Source organism: Bombus bifarius, unplaced genomic scaffold (assembly GCF_011952205.1).
Source record: "Bombus bifarius isolate JDL3187 unplaced genomic scaffold, Bbif_JDL3187 scf7180000008497_frag, whole genome shotgun sequence".
Lineage (NCBI taxonomy): Eukaryota > Metazoa > Arthropoda > Insecta > Hymenoptera > Apidae > Bombus > Bombus bifarius.
In genome coordinates, this window is record NW_022884687.1 from 28547 (window position 1) to 40709 (window position 12163).

General features: G+C 42.9%; 1 long non-coding RNA gene across 1 annotated transcript; it reads right to left on the minus strand.

The window, feature by feature from the left end:
• Nucleotides 1-11454: 11454 nt before the first annotated feature.
• Nucleotides 11455-11880, minus strand: LOC117213141. Its single transcript, XR_004488589.1, has 3 exons — nucleotides 11758-11880; nucleotides 11594-11682; nucleotides 11455-11490 (listed from the first exon to the last, which is right to left on the minus strand). It is a non-coding gene; the product is annotated as an uncharacterized LOC117213141 (long non-coding RNA).
• Between the last annotated feature and the right edge of the window lie 283 nt (nucleotides 11881-12163).

Genomic DNA, 12163 nt, shown 5'->3' on the forward strand with positions numbered 1-12163 from the left:
ATTCTTATTATGCTCATTATATTTTGTGTTCATTGTTATTACGGATCATTCGTATTACGTTTATTATCCTTGCGTTCATTATTATAGTGATCATTGTTATTACCGTTCATTATTCTTGTGCTCATTATATTTTGTGTTCATTGTTACAACGTTCGTTATTGCGCTCATCATTGCTGTTACGCCATGCGGCTTGCCATAGATCATATTCTTAACCGTCGGTCGCGGCACTACAATGTCGCGGGCGGATCGTCGCGGCTACCCGACAAACAAACATTGTAGTGGCAAGCGCATAGTTTATTAAGCAGGGCGACCTCCAGAAGCTTCGATTCGTGGCCGTTATTTTATCCGGCGTAAAAGAATGTGGCGTGATCCGAACGTAGTGGGGGTCGACTTCCAGAAAAAACGGAAAAAATCGAAAGGCGGGCAGAACGTTTCGAGAAGCCAAACTGTCAATACATATCTTATATCGCGCATTACGTAGTTACATTTCTTTTGTTGTTCCATTTATATCCTTCTAATTAATAAGTTGTTGAAATAAACGTTAATTTATTAGTGTTAACACAGTGCTATATTCATTAAACCACCTCTGTTGTCCTAAACGAAACAGGGGAACGACTATTTCGCGGCGTCGATTAACATAATCGTAGCGAGAATTTACAACTCTCGTTGACGTGCTATCTCGCGATCACGTCTCTCCGCGAACGGTCGTAACATTTTGGTCCTTCGAGCCGGATTACGTGCCAGTGAAGAGTGCACTTACCAGTGACCACACAGTGCCACGTGACTTTATCAAAACCAGCAGCGGGAGCGGGAGCAACCACTACAGCGATACCAGTGACGTCAGGCGCGTCACCTTCGAAGAAGCACATCCCATTGGCAAGGGAACGCAACCACGCAGCCTTCCGCCGCAGCTGGACAGTCATCAACGCAACGAATTTCACAACTTAACAATACAACCGAACGAGTGGCCGTCGGGAAGGAACAAGGCGTTCCTCACCAAACATACACGCGACCTCACGCCGCACGACAGTAAGGTAAGCTCGTTCCTTATTTCGACCATCTCCTATCCTCGGCAACGATGACGAGCGAAGACCAACTCATCTCCCTGCGTCGGAGACGAGGCTATTGTGGCGGCCGATTCACATACTTATCGACCCGACTGGATGAGTACGAGCAATCCGGGAGTCAGCAAAACTCCTTATTAACGAATTACGAGAAACAACTGACCGAAGTTGCGAGTCAATTCGAAGCGATCCAACTCGAATTAGAAGTATTGGACGAGGAGGAACAAGTGCGCGGCTTCGAAATAAGGGATCAGTACGTCGCGGTAGATACAAGGCTACAAAATCTTCTGAGGAACGCGCAAACAGCTTCGCCGTCGACATCCATAAACCCTCCAACCTGTGCATCATCCGCAAGTTTAAATCCGATATCCATTAAATTACCAGATCTTCGGCTCCCTACTTTTGACGGAAGCTTAGAAAAATGGAACACTTTTTATGACACCTTTTCCTCCACAATCGATAAAAATCCTAGTCTCACTGACATACAGAAATTCCATTACCTGCAGTCCGCCCTGCAAGGAGAAGCAGCCGATTGTTTAAACGCGTTACCCCTTAGCAATGTAAATTACAGTCAGGCTATAGCCGTTCTCAAGGAGAGTTTCGAATGTCCACGATACACAGCTTTCAGTCACTGCATGGCAATAATTGATTATCCAAAGATAACCAAGGAATCTCCAACGGAATTAAGGCGCTTAGTCCACACATTCAAACAACACATATATGCATTGAACAAATTAGGAGACTCCTACCCCGATACCAGTGCTGTGCTCACCAGCCTCATCCTCTCTAAAATACCACCGAGTATCCAAAAGCAATGGGAAATGACGCTGCCCAATAACGAGGTGCCTCCGTACATTCACTTACTAAACTTCCTAGAGAGATTAGCACGAAGCTCCAGACCGATCACCACGGTCAGACAAACAAGAGAATCACCGGAACAAACTACTCCGGTCCGTCAACGCGCATCACGAGGGCATGCACTTACGGCGACACAGGTTAATCCAACATGCCCCACCTGTCAAGGACCACACCCCATTTGGAAATGTGACACCTTCAAAACCAAATCCCTTCGCGAACGTATTCGGGAGGTCAAAAGAGCATCACTATGCGTCAACTGCCTCGGGAAAGGGCACACAACGCGGCATTGTTTCGCAGGATCATGTCGCGTATGCGGAGAACGACATCATACAATGCTGCACAGGACAAAACGCCATTCAGGGTCTCGTTCCAGCACGTCCAGCCCGAAATCTTCCCCATCAAATAGCCGATCCACAACACCTTCTTTGCCACCCTACGTATCACCCATTCGTTGCAAAAGGCACACAACAGACCACAGATCGGAAACACCACGAACAGCCGCGTCTCCAAGTCCACCGCCCATTGACAAACGAACACACAACCAATGACGCCGACGATCGACGACTCCGTTGATGACCGAACATATCAGACCAATAGCATCCGAATTACGGTTCAATGATCTAGTCCTCACAGCGCAGATTAACATTTTGAATGATAAACATCAACCAATCCGTTGTCGAGCGTTGCTCGACACCGGATCCAGTATGAATTTCATTACCGAGGAATTAGCAAAATCGCTAAAGATAAGGCAAAACAAATGTTCGGTCCCGATCGGAGCTCTAGATACCTTGACAACGACTTCTAAGCGACACATCACGGCCACGATCACTTCCACTGACGGTACATACACGCGGACATTAACGTTCCTTATCATTCCAACCATATCAACCTCAATTCCCAGCGAACCCATCGATCGTTCGACACTTGAGATACCAAAAAATCTCAAATTGGCCGATCCACGATTTCATTTACCAGCTCCGATAGATGTACTACTAAGCTCAGGTTCAACACTCGCGTCGATGTGTGTGGGACAAGTCAACCTCACGCAGCCAGACGAGCCTGGACTGCGTCTGCAAAAGACGCGATTCGGATGGGTAATCGGGGGGAGTCCAACTTCCCAAACCGCGACAAACATATTTCACACATCCACGACGACTTTACAAGCAGATCTCGCGCGGTTTTGGGAAATCGATGAAGGACCCTCAATTAAACATATCTCAGAGGCAGATCGACGATGCGAAGAACACTTCCAAATCCACACCCGACGCACCAGCGAAGGACGATACATCGTCGCTCTACCTTTCAACGATCAGCTTCAGTCACTCGGATCCTCTAAAACGCTGGCGAGTAAACGACTCGCCTCACTCAATCGCCGATTCCAGCACGACAAACGCTTCGAATCAGAATATCGAACGGTAATACAGGAATACCTGGCATTGGGACACATGACGAAGGTCAATGACAACCACTCCGACGATAACGGATACTATTTACCCCATCATGGCGTGACCAAAGCATCGAGTCAAACCACCAAACTCCGTGTAGTTTTCGACGGATCGGCACCAAGCACTACCGGAACCTCCTTAAACGATACACTTCACACAGGACCCAAGTTACAGGAAGATCTATTTTGTATATTAATTAGATTCCGCGCTCATCAATACGTACTCACTGGCGACATCGAGAAGATGTATCGGCAATTCCTCGTACGACCAGAGGATCGGAAATATCAAAGGATATTATGGCGCAGCGCGAGTGGAGAAACAGAAACATATGAGCTTAACACTGTAACGTTCGGTTTATCCGCAGCCCCGTATCTAGCTATTCGGTGCCTCAAGCAACTGGCAGAGGACGAAGGACATCGATTTCCACGTGCAGCACAGGTACTGCAGCGGGATTTCTACGTCGACGACGCTCTCACCGGAGCTGAAACGAAGGACGAAGCCCTCACGCTCAGAACAGAACTCACCAAGTTACTTCAGCTGGCCGGCTTAAACATACGAAAATGGGCGTCAAACGATAATGACTTGTTACACGGACTTTCCTTAGAAGAAACAAATCACCAACATTTTTTGGGCGACTCGCAAACCTTGAAGACGCTGGGGGTGTTTTGGAATTCATTCGACGATTCTATTCTTTACTCGGTCGAAGTCAAACCCACGCCCTCGCGAGTCACGAAACGAATCATCAGCTCGGAGATTGCAAAAATTTACGATCCGCTCGGTCTGCTCGCACCGGTGATTGTTCGGGCCAAGATGCTACTTCAACGAATATGGTCGTCGAAAATCGATTGGGATGAATCACTTCCGATCGAGTTACATACAGAGTGGGAAAGGTACTATGCCCAATTACCCTTATTAAACAACGTCAGGTTCCCACGCAAAGCAATAATCGAGTCCGCTATGGAAATTGAACTGCATGGTTTCTGCGATGCCAGCGAAAAGGCTTACGGAGCCTGTGTTTATCTCCGAACCCTTACCATCAACGGCCGTGCTTGGACCCAACTTTTAACCGCAAAATCGAAAGTCGCCCCACTCAAGTGCCAGACCATTCCTCGGCTCGAGCTGAGCGGAGCACTCCTTCTTACGTCCCTGATGTCAACAGTACAACAAGCCCTATCACAAAAAATTACTCGAACTATCTATTGGACCGATTCCACTATCGTCCTCCATTGGCTCAATACATCACCTCACACCCTTAAAACATTCGTCGCTAACAGAGTCTCCGAAATTCAAACAAAAACCAGCATCCGCGATTGGCGCCACGTTCCTACCGACGACAATCCCGCGGACTTAATATCACGCGGCCAAACACCCGAAGAGTTCCTGCGCCCAACCATCTGGCAGCACGGTCCTGCATGGCTCTACCAGTCGGAAGGCTATTGGCCGACATGGGCTCTAACACCGCAAATTGAAGTACCGGAGCAGAAAGGGGCGATTTGTCTGTCCGCAAACCCCGCCGATTACAGTTTGTTGGAAAGGTATTCATCCTGGCCCAAGTTGATACGAATCATAGCTCGTTGCCTCCGTTGGAGACAGGAAAGGAACCGAGCGGCACCCCTAACCGTTACCGAGTTACGCATAACGCACAATAAACTGATAAAATTGTTGCAAAACATCCATTTCTCCGAGGAAATTCGTACACTCCAAAAAGATCGGAACGCGGCGATAAAGGGTAAGCTCACGCGACTCAATCCGTTCATAGACAAGGAAGGAATATTGCGAGTCGGGGGTCGACTCAGTCATTCGTCGATGACCTTCGCCCAGAAACATCCCATAGTATTACCCAAGTCATCCGTTACAACACGCATCATAGAACACGAGCACAAGATCCACATGCATTCCGGAACGCAGGCTACGTTATACGCAGTAAGACAAAGATACTGGCCCGTCGACGGTCGAAGTCAAGTATGGCGGGCGATCAAAGGCTGCGTCCGCTGCTGCCGCGCTCAACCACCGCCGGTAGAATACGTGATGGGTAATCTGCCGGAGGCGCGAGTAACGGAATCTCGCCCATTCACAAACGTCGGCGTCGATTACTGCGGGCCGTTCCACATCAAGGAAAAACGAGATCGTAACCGTCGTCAGATAAAGGTATACGTAGCCATTTTCGTATGCCTAGCAATTAAAGCGGTACACATCGAGCTCGTTGACGATCTCACTAGCGAAGCCTTCATCGCCGCTCTTCGCAGATTTATCGCTCGACGAGGGTATTGCTCCACCATCCATTCTGATAACGGCACCAACTTCAGAGGAGCAAGCAACGAATTACGAGAGCTTCACGATCTATTACAATCGGACGATCACAAGGAAAAAGTAACCGCATTTTTAGCCGACAAACAAATCGAATGGCGCTTCATTCCCCCTCATTCACCGCATTTCGGTGGGCTATGGGAAGCAGCGGTGAAGTCATTCAAACGCCACCTCAGGCGTGTAGCCGGCAACGAGTTACTCACCTCTGAACAATTGAACACTCTCATCATAGAAATAGAAGCAGTCCTCAATTCCCGCCCGCTAACTCCTATCTCCACCGATCCAAATGATCTCCTAGTCCTCACTCCCGGACATTTTCTCATTGGCGATTCACTAATGTGCTTACGTGATCGAGATTTCAGAGACATTCCATCGAACCGACTCTCCAGATGGCAGCATATCCAACAGCTTAAACAGCATTTTTGGAACCGCTGGCATAAGGAGTATTTGAACGAGTTAACCAACCGAAATAAGTGGAGCAAGGGTGGACACGGCATCCAAAAGGGCACAATCGTCATCCTCAGAGAGGACAACGTACCCTCCATGCATTGGCCTCTGGGCCGAGTTATCAAGGTTCATCCAGGCGCCGATGGTGTCATCCGGACAGCTACAGTTCAGACGGCAAAGAGCGTTTTGGATCGGGCCGTCAAAAGGCTTGTCCCACTGCCAATTCAACCCGATCTCGAGAAACCCGAACAACTAGCCACCGAGACGAACTAAGATAGGAACGTCAACCACATCTCGCTAATTTGATCGGTACCCTCTCAACGGGGGGAGAATGTTACGCCATGCGGCTTGCCATAGATCATATTCTTAACCGTCGGTCGCGGCACTACAATGTCGCGGGCGGATCGTCGCGGCTACCCGACAAACAAACATTGTAGTGGCAAGCGCATAGTTTATTAAGCAGGGCGACCTCCAGAAGCTTCGATTCGTGGCCGTTATTTTATCCGGCGTAAAAGAATGTGGCGTGATCCGAACGTAGTGGGGGTCGACTTCCAGAAAAAACGGAAAAAATCGAAAGGCGGGCAGAACGTTTCGAGAAGCCAAACTGTCAATACATATCTTATATCGCGCATTACGTAGTTACATTTCTTTTGTTGTTCCATTTATATCCTTCTAATTAATAAGTTGTTGAAATAAACGTTAATTTATTAGTGTTAACACAGTGCTATATTCATTAAACCACCTCTGTTGTCCTAAACGAAACAGGGGAACGACTATTTCGCGGCGTCGATTAACATAATCGTAGCGAGAATTTACAACTCTCGTTGACGTGCTATCTCGCGATCACGTCTCTCCGCGAACGGTCGTAACAATTGCGTTTAGAAATTTTGTATAGTATTTTGCGTTTCGGGGTCTTTAGTTTTTCGGTCAAGAAAAGAGAACCGCGACTAAGTAAAAGAAAGATTTTATCTTTGAAGTCCTCATTTCATCGCTTAGACAGAAACGCGCATTGTAATTGCGGTATTAATCCAGTTAGTAAATTGTTCAGTCTGTATCGAAATAGATAAATAAAGTAAAAGTTGATAGTAAACTATATTCGAGTTCAAGTAATAAACCCAACAAAAACTTCGACGACCACCGGAGCAGCTGAGGTAATGGCACCAGACAGCACCTACTCCTCAAGGTAAGAAAATTAATTTTGAAAATTTCCTTCTTCTCTGATAATCTCGTTGCCCTCGAGAATCGAATTAGAACTTCCTATCATCGATCTCGTTTTATTTTCGTGAACGGTTTTGAAGATAGAATCATTGTTTAAACTTTAAACAAAGGAGTTGTCCGCTGCGTCGGCTTGTGCGAACGGTATTTTTAGCTACTGAAACACCCACTAATCTTCGCATTCCTCCTCCCATTGTTGGCAAAATATTGCCCGTCTTTGGGCAAGGCTTGCGAAATCACACAAGTCCCGCACAGAGAGGACCATTAAATACATCGTCGGGGTCAATCGAAAATTAAGAGCAATACCGGCATTGCTATTAACCGATATTCTTGCCATCATTGCATGCGATTGTAAGAGAGAAATAGCAGAATAATTTCCCTTCGAAAATTTAACCAAAGGATCGTTCGCTGTGTTGGCTTGTGCAAACGGTGTTTTCGATTATCGAAAACACCCATCGATCTTCGCATTCCTCCTCCCACTGTTGGTAAAATATTACCCGTCTTTGGGCAAGGCTTGCGAAATCACACGAGTCCCACACAGAGAGGATCGTTAGAATCATACTCGATTATTAAACTCAAAAGGCAAGAAAATCATGGTAACAGAATCCATCGTAGTAAATGAATTGAGTTTCGGTTCTAACGGCAAACTACTACAGCGAAATTAAAAGAGAAGAAGAAGTCAAACGTAAAAATAAATTTATATAAAACAACGAAAAATCTCACATTCCTATCCAATCCAGCAACGCTAAAATATATATATCCGGCTAATAAAATATATATAAAGGTAATAATCTAAGCAATTCTACATTCAAATAAAAATCCGTTTAACGAGGACAAATATTTATTGTTCCCAGCTTTAATCCTCTCCCGTGCCAATATCCCTGCACATAGCAGGTTAGCCGAAAAGTGGAATTCGTTTACCAGTTGCATTAAGCGTCAGTTAACGCTACCCATTAAACGAAAAAAAATAATAAAAAATAAAATATTTTGAAATAGTCCTTAGACTATTTCTGGTGGCAGCAACTACCGTATTAATTAGAAATCTAAATCAGTATTACATACACAATAATATCAATTCAGTTTATTTCCCTTCAGATTAAATTCAAACTCAAACGAAAAAAAAATTTTTCAGTAAAATTTAAACTTAAGATTTGATCGATTTAAACAAACAAATTGATACGTAACATTAGAGATTTAAATTTTTGGTGGCAGCGGTGGGATCCGCTTCACGGAGGATTAAAGTTGGTTTAAACGGTTCGATTCGCTCCACAAAGAATTAAAGTTGTTACGATTATCGATAAAATATATACCTAAGAAATAATGTCGACTAAATTAGAATCGTTGGACAAAGACATGATCTTGATGTTGTCGGAAAAACTTAAAGCATGGGATGCGAATTTTCGCGACATGAGTACAACAATGAATAAATTACAAGACGATGTGCGTTCACTGAAAATAAAAAAAGAAATCAAGACACCCGTATCATCGCCGATAATTTCCCAAGCGACAATACCGATAGAAGTTAATCCCCAACCAATTAAGTTAAAAGATGCAATAGAGACAGTACCAGTGTTCGACGGACATCGACCCTCGGTATTTCGATTTTTAAGAGCATGCGAGCGCGCACGAAACATGGTTCCTAGGCATCAAGAATCTCAGTTAGTAAAATTATTAACGAATAAGCTTCGCGGACACGCATTTCTCGCCATAGAAGACACAGAAGTAATAAGTTTAAACGATTTCGGGAATAAATTAAAAGATATGTTCGGTCCGGGAAAAACGGTTAACGAATATAAAGGGGAATTAGCTACAATATTTCAACGACCGGGAGAAGATATTTTGGACTAGATAGAACGCGTCAAAGATCTGAGACTGGCGATAATGAACGGGGAAAGGTACGAGTACGGCACCGTATTTCAAGATAGGATAGATCGAGACACGAGGGAAGCTTTCGTTAAGGGGCTCCCAAACGAGGTGTATTTACGAGTAAAAATAGCAGGATACCAATCCTTGGACGATGCGTACCGCCAAGCCGTGAAAGCAACGCGAGAATTAAAACAAGCGAACGATAGATTTCGATATCAACATCCGACACCTTCGAATAATTATAACCGAAACAACCGCCAGGACTGGAGATTTGTACCGTCGTCGCGGAAACACCTAAACAACCCGGGAATAAAAGAAAATGTCAGGAGAGAAACAAGAGCAATAACTTGGGAAGAAAAACGCACAAATAAATACCTCGATAGAGATCTAAATCAAAAGAGAGATGCTGATCATTTCAACCAACCAACTTTTCAAAGCAAACACCACTCCGTTGCTGTGATGAGGGATAATGTCACGTTAAATAATAAGAGGACGCACGGTGCCATAGATAGGATCGTGGGTGAGAAATTTTCTGAATTAGCAAACAAGATAAATAATATTAGTGCCAAAGAACCTTCAGACAAAGCAGAAACTAGGAAATTGAACGACTAGACGACAGGCAACGCTTATCCACTGCCTAATATCACAGAGATATTGGACCCGCTGGGAAGTGCGAATTGCCTCTCCACGTTCGACTTGGCAAAGATACAAAAGCAAGACTCCACGAATTTCGTGAATGTCTCAACCATAATAGGAAAAGAGATAGCGAGTGTATCTCACTCAAAAACTTCTATAAAACCATCAGAAGGAAACTTTATCGAACTCAAAGCCAAATCATTAAATTGCAAGGAAGATATAGCTATCCCTAAATCCAAAACAGAATCTATAAGCAAAAAGGTTTGTAATAAAAATTCAAAGAATAATTCCAAATCTACCAAAAATATTCCTAAACGTTCCATACAAATAAATAATAATTTAATTATAATAAGCACTTCCAGTGAAACTATTCATCCTGAGAAGGTAGAGAAAAATAAAGGTGTTGTGAATAAAGTAAATAAAGAAGGAAAAAGGGTAACTAAGGAAAAGGATTCTAAACATTTTCAAGCTGAAGAAACGCAAGTTCAACGAGCCCAAAGAAATCAAAAGGGAGAAAATAGGGAATCACCAGTTGAAGATATATATAAAAACTTGAATACGCTAACCATTGGATTATAATTGGATTAAAAATACTTTATTGGTTACTACATCTAATATTTGACGTAGGTAACATAGTAGGTAGTGCTGATCTTATGATTCCCCCAGGAAAATATAGATGGTATCACGCTATACTATATACAAAATATTTTTGGGTTAATATGGCTGCGGCACTTTCAAAAATTTGTATTTTGAATGCTATTAGCAAGCAATTGGATAATTGGATCGATGTCAGTAAACTTGCGTCTTGGCGCAAAATAAAAACTAAAATGAAGGAAAGGAACGAAATTCCCCCCCACACGAATTAGTTTTGGACATCTAGCCAGAGAACCTACTGGTGAAGTAATAATCGAAGAGAACATGGAACCAACATACTCAGAATATCTCGAAGATCTGTTCAATAAAATTTACACCGTACAACGAATGGCAAGAGAAAATTTGATAAAATCCAAACTAAGATCAAAGGAATATTACGATCGACGAATCAACCCTCAAGATTTTAAAATAGGAGATTCGATATATTTACTAAAAGAACCTAGTAAAGGAAAATTCTCCGATCAATATACTGGACCACACAAAGTGCTAGAAATCTTGCAGAACCAAAACGTCAAGGTTGAAGTAAAAAAGGGATTCCGCGAACGGTGCACTTAAACAAGTTAAAACTAGCGCATAATCGAAATAAACAATGAATAAAGTGATTTCAGTGGGCAACGTAGTGCAGTAGTGTATGTTGTAGTGCTGTTCGTCGAATGACACAGATAGCGAAAACATAAAAGAAAAGAAAAGGAAAATTATTATATGTACTTCAATTATTGTTTAAATATAAAACGTGTTAACTCAATGAATAATTAACTAGTGAAAGTGAAAGTTACCTTGTGAACAAGTGATCAACATACAAGAAAGTGTACGTGCAAGTATAGGTTATGGATCGTTGTTCGTGGTACATAATGTACGACAGCTACCTAAAATAAGTGAATAAATTAGTTTCAATCGTCTCAGTGCAAAATACAAGGTTACTAAATGTTATAACTATATTGTGGATAAATCAAAAGGAGGTGTGACACTGTTCGTCGAATAATACAGATAGCGAACACCTAAAAAGAAAAAAAAGAAAATTATCATGTGTACTCCAATCATTGTTTGAATATAAAACGTGTTGATTCAATAAATAATTAAAAGAGTGAAAGTGAAAGTTACCTTGTGAACAAGTAATCATCATACGAGAAGGTTTACGTGCAAAATAGATTATGGCTCCCTGTTTGCGGAACACCATGTACAACAGCCAGCTGAAAAATAAATGAACAAATTAACTTCAATTGCCTTAATGCAAAATACAACAGTACTAAATGTTATAACAATACTGTGGAAGCATGGCACTGTTCGTTAAATAACACAGATAGCGGAAACTTGAAAAGAAAAGGTTTATTACGAGTGCTCCAATTACTGTTTGAACGTAAAACGTGTTAGTTCAACGAATAACTAAAACAGTGAAAGTGCAACCTACCTCGTGAACAATTAATCACTATACAAGGAAGTGTACATGCATGAATTTCGCAGGTTAATAAGAAGAAATAAAATAGCTGATAAAGTATAGAAAGCGGTTAGAAAATAATCAAGATAGATTAATTGAGAGTTAGTAATAAATATAACCGGAGTAAAAGGATATTTTGTTATGCATTAATCTACGTAGTATTGTTATGTTATTTTGTAATGCCCAATAGCGGTCGCGCATACAATGCATTATACACATATTGAATTAAATAAATT